Source organism: Corvus brachyrhynchos, unplaced genomic scaffold, assembly GCF_000691975.1.
Source record: "Corvus brachyrhynchos isolate BGI_N302 unplaced genomic scaffold, ASM69197v1 scaffold72, whole genome shotgun sequence".
NCBI lineage: Eukaryota > Metazoa > Chordata > Aves > Passeriformes > Corvidae > Corvus > Corvus brachyrhynchos.
The window spans coordinates 1,123,396-1,128,659 of NW_008236763.1; the positions used below are offsets into that span (position 1 = coordinate 1,123,396).

General features: G+C 56.2%; 1 protein-coding gene across 1 annotated transcript in view; it reads left to right on the forward strand.

Annotated features, from left to right (window-relative positions):
- The window catches only part of GRM4 (glutamate metabotropic receptor 4), a 35,102-nt gene that overhangs the window by 5,671 nt on the left and 24,167 nt on the right, over positions 1-5,264 (forward strand). The window lies entirely within an intron of this gene.

The following is a 5,264-nucleotide window of genomic DNA, read 5'->3' on the forward strand; positions in this document are numbered from 1 at the left end:
GGAGTTGGTAATTCCTTTCCTCCTTGCTGTACGTTTATTTATCCCCAGCCACATCCCTGGGCTGCAGAGTGTGTGAACAAGGGCCCTTCTGCAGAAATGAGGGACAAATGTGAATATTCTGCACTTCCAGTAGCAATGGGGACCCCAGTCCCATCTCAGCCTTCTCCCAGCACCCTGAAACCCCTGTGTTCTGCAGGATTGGTGCTGTTTCCTTCTCTCTCTTCCCCCTCCCTCTTCCTCTGCCAGCCCAGCATGCTGAGAGCTGGGTGCCCTCCTGGGAGGGCTGGAAGCTGTTAGTGGAGACGGAAAAACCAGATCGCTGATGGAGTTTGATTTTGCTGGGTCCCTTTTTTTTTTAAAAAAACGTGCTAATGTTCCAGGCGATGAGTGAGAGGGCTATTCAATAATTAAAATAATATAAATTAGAGGGAGTGGGAGGAACTTAAAAGCTATTTGCCGAGACAAAAAGATTGAATACTTGCTCTGGAGAGGAGGAGGGAGGCTGGCAGTGGGGAAGGAGGCAGAAGAGTGACAGTCAGAGGAGCTGGGGGCAAGTACAGCCTTTCTAGGTTCTTTTTTCCCCCTCACCCTTCTCCTCCAGTTTTGGTCCTCGGGCAAAGAGCTGTGACCTGTACAGGAGGATGTCACTGAGCTCAGGTGCAGCCCTGCCCCAGCTGAGCAGCCAGGCTCTGGTGCTGCTGGTGGTGCATCCTGAGCCCCAGAAGTTTTAACCCAGAGCTGATCCCAGCCCAACAGGGCAGGGAGGAAATGCAGGTGGAGGATGGAGACCTCAAAATCCCTTGGGAGAGGAGAATAAGGAAAATCTCAGCCTTTTCCAGACAGCAGTGGATCCCAGTGTGGGGGTTGGTGCCCTCCTCAGAGGTCCCCAGCACAGGGACACCATTCCCATGGGACTGGGGTCTTGTCCCACCTGTCTGGGCACAGCCATTCCTGCAGCAGGCAGGGGCTGGGGGTTTGGGGGTTCTGGAGCCTCTTCCCCCCTCCACGACCCGAGTGCTGCTGCTGCTGCTCTTTGTTACTCAAACACTGCTTTTATGGCACGGACATGCTTAAAATGAGAATAAGGCGACTTCCATTTCACGCCGCCGCTGACCTTTAAGCATGGGTGACTCTGCTCCGAGGTTCAGCAAAGCGTTGGCTGCCTCGGGCACAGGCAGCTGCCTCTGCCCATTCCTTGGGGCATGGCACTTGCTGGAGCTCTGCTCCCGCTTGGCCCCGTGTTGCCGTGTCACTCCTGTCCCCCTCGGTGCTCCCCCAGCACGGGGATGCTGGTGGAAAGTGCTGGGAGCTGGAACAGGGGGACCCTCCCTGTGGGGTGTTCCAAGTGCCCTCTGAGTGCTCTGCTTCCTGAAGGGCTCAAGTGGTTCTTGGGGAGGGCTCCAGCACATCTGGGAGGGCTCCAGCATATCCAGCGAGTGGCATGGAATGAATTAGAGTCCACCAAGGCGAGGAATCCACACAAGCCCTGCAGAGCCCTGCCTGGGATGGGGGCACAGCAGCCCCCCCAGATTTTCCCTGTCTCTCCTGTGACCGTGTGCACAGTGGGGGTGGCTGTTCCCTGTCTCAAAATGATGCTCTCCCTGCTGTGGTCCCTTGTCCCATCCCACACTCCCTCCTGTGCACGTGTCCCTGCTCCATCCCTGCTCCGCCCCCTGCACAGCCCCCAGCCCTCCCCGCCAGGCCGGCTTTGCTTCTCCCTGCCAGGGCTTTTGTTGCTCCTGCACTACATAAATAAATAACGGGTCCTTCGTTAGCTGCCGCCTCCTAATTAAAGCTGTACATCAGTGGAACCACTTGCAGATGTGGCATCCTGCGTCCAAGCCAGTTTCATCACTCCTCGTCACTCTGCCTGCAGAAATTCCTCTCCCCAAATCTGTGCTCCCGGCTCTGTGCGATAGCATCTCTCTACCGTCACTGCCAGAGCGCTCTGGCATGTTCCAGCTCCTTCCCACCCCTTGCTGCTGCCTCTCCAGCCCCAGCTCTACCCACTGGCTCCTGAACCACCACGATGGTGATGGTGCCAAGGAAACCAGGCCCTTCTCCTTCAAGTGTGATCCCCAAAAAGCTGCACTGGGGTCTGAGGTGCGTTTTTCGCCCCCATCCATAAAGACCTGTGACAAGATGGAGCCCAAGTGCTCAGCGTGAGGTGAGCAGCCAGAGGATGGGCTCGACACGTGCCAGGCACTTTGAGGTGATAGTTTCCTCTGTGCCAGCCGCTCTCCGCAGCGCAGGGCTGTGGTACAACATGAATAATTCACCTGAGGACGGCGCTGCCCGTGCTGCAGCCGGACACTCGGCACCTGCAGGCCCACGAGGCTGCGCTGCCTGGGGCTGGCGGGTGCAGAGCTGGGTCGGGCCCTGGTGCTGAGCCCCCCGGGCAGTGCTGAGCCCCCCGGCTCGTGTCAGGGTGCCCTGAGGCTGTGGGGGCAGCGGGATGGAGCGATTCAGGACACGCGTCCCCACTTAGCGGGTGAATAACCTTCACCGAGCGGGAAGGTGGCAGCCGGCCGGGGGAGGCTCTGATTAATCCCCCGCTGCTGCCACTTCATTTCCTTGCTCTTCATTGGGCTTATTGAAACAAATTGCAGCTGCCTGGCTCCCCTGGGCTGCCCCCAGCTGTGAGGGGTCCCTGGGCATGGCTTGCTGAGGAGGCGTGGGATGGGTGGTGGCAGGTCCGGCAGGGATCATGGACAGCATCCTCCTGCACCTGCTGTGTTTCCCAGAGTTTTATCTCTGCCTTTTCCCTCTCCAAGGAGGTGCTGAGGGCAGGATCCTGGGCCTGACCCCGTGCCCAGGGAAGGGGCAGCAGGACGGGGCTGTGGCTTGTTCCATCCCGACGCCGAGTTCCGAGCAGCCCCGCTCAGCCCCTCGCTGCTCCAGGCCCTGCGGTGCTTTACGCTCTCCCTAATTAAAAGCTGCCATCCAAATGGCTCGATGATGGAAATTCTAATTAAATCAATTCCATCTTGTCGGCGAACCAGGGGTTTGCATAAGATATGCATGAAATTAATAATTATGGGGAGGGAATTAGCTGCTCCTGACCCTGTTTGTGGCATTGGGGGTCTCGGTGCAGGAGCCCCTGCTCATGGGGTGCTCCTGACCAGTGTGCCCAGCTCTGGCTTTGCAGTGGTTTTGGGGTTTTTGGTTGGTTTTTGGTTGGTTTTTGGTTCTTCCTTCCTGCCTGCTCAGGCTGATGTTGACGTTGATGGTTTAAGTCTGGTTTGGGATGTGCTGAAATCGCCACCTTTGCCTAATTCTTCCCAGTCTGGGGGGATTCTGTCTCCCACCGGTGGAGAAAACACCACAGCAGCTCCTGAGCCTCATTAACGATGGGTGATAATGATGGGTACCAAATCCAGCTTTTCCGGTGCATTTGGAGTCCATTGCCCCTGGGGGAGCAGGATGAGACCCTCAACCCCCACTCCCACCATCTCTTTTACCCCAAGGGATGTTTCTGTAGGCTGGGGGTGCTTCTGGGTGATGGGTTTTGGTTCAAAACAAGAGGAGGAAGGGGGTTTTGCCTCCTGGCCCTGGGATCACTCCCCACTCTTGGTGGGACAAGGAACTCTTGGGGTGCAGGAGAGCTGGTCCCACTGATTTCTCCTCAACACAGTGTCCCAGGCTGGAGATGAGCCAGACAAGGGACCACCAGTGCCCAAATACGCAGCTGAGATATGTTTCCAGCTCCCTCTTCCCACTGCATCCTTCTTTCTAAGAACCTTGAATTCTCTGCCTGCGTTTTGCTTTTATGTACCTAAAAGGACTTTTGTCTTTTATCTCAGAAAATAGCTGGTGCCAGGAGTTGGGCTATCAAAAAGGCAGAGGGGAGAAAAGGCAGAAGAAATCTATGAAATGGTCATTTGGGAACTGGTATTTTATTTTCACTTTCATCCAAGGCAGAGGAGCGAGAGAAAAAAGCCCTTTCCTTTTGTTTATTAAAACACAGTTTCCAGTCCGTAGCCTGTGGATCAACAGGTATTTTCTGGGCTTTATTTTCCAGCTGAGGCTGGAGCAGGATGGGCAGGCCAGGGGTTAATCCCAGGCTGTCGGAGCTTGGATGGGATGGCGATGGCATGGGGAAAACTGGGAAGTCTCCATCGCCAGTGCCCTGCAGAAGAGGTTAAACCAAAACGCTCGGTAGAGGGAAAATCATTGGGAAAGGACCCTCTGGAAGGGATGGGGTGCATCCTTGCCCCCAAATCGCCTTTGATGTGGGCACTGCTGCTGCCTGTGCCCTCGTGGGCATGCTGTGGACACTGCCTCCGTCCCAAGCGCGTGTCCATCCTGCAGGGAAGAGGTGGGATTGGGCTGGAGCAGCCCCCCTGTTCCCCCCAGGGTGAGTGATTGCCAGGCGAGCGCTTCACCTGCTGAGCAGAATTTTAATGGAGTCTCATGCACCGGCTCCAGTCACAGATCCCCAACGAGCAGATCAGAGCCCCTCGGAACGGAGCACAAAGCAGATTGTCACAGGGAGTAATCCTATTTGTGCCTTGATAAAGATTCCTTCCTCTCCCTCTCCCACTCCTGCTCCATCTCTCCCTTTTTTCATCTCCTATTTCGCAGGCAGGTAGAAGGGTGGCTGCTCCTTTCCAGGGGCCTCTTAGCATTCAGGTGGAGTCGTGGGTTTATAACACCGGAATCGCATTTAATAGAGAGAGGCAGGAGTGGGAGAGGGGAAATCACAGAGAAACAAAGGAGGAACTGGGAGGTGCAGGACTGGAGGAGGGTGGAGTGGGGCCAGGAGGGTCGGGACACCCAGGAGGGTCCGTGAGGTGGCCCAGGTGCACATCTGATCCCTGGGATGCAGCTCCCCAGCCGGGCTCCCAGTGAGGTGGCTGGGGCTTATTGCAGCAGCTCGGATTCCCACAGCTGGTGGGGAGAACCCGGGCTTGATAATTTAATAAGGCTTTTCCATCTTTAAGATAAATGAGGATGTGTGGTGTGTTTTGGAGATGGAAAGTGCTGTGTAAGTGTTAAACATCGCTGATCCCGCGGTGCTAAATCATTCCAATGTGCCCGGAGAGGTGCGGCGGCTCTGGTTAATTTAAAGGGCTTATTTAGGGCTGGGGGAGGGGGGGGGCAGGAAGGGTTGGATCTGTCCTTCCTGGGGAGGAAGCCAAAGGGAGACCCTGGCAGTGCCGGCCAGGGCAGAATTACGGCTTTTTCTGTGGTCTCTCCCACACTGGATGCTCAGAAAACCCTTCTGGGGTCCTGCTTGGGGTGCCTGAGCCTCAGGCGGTTCC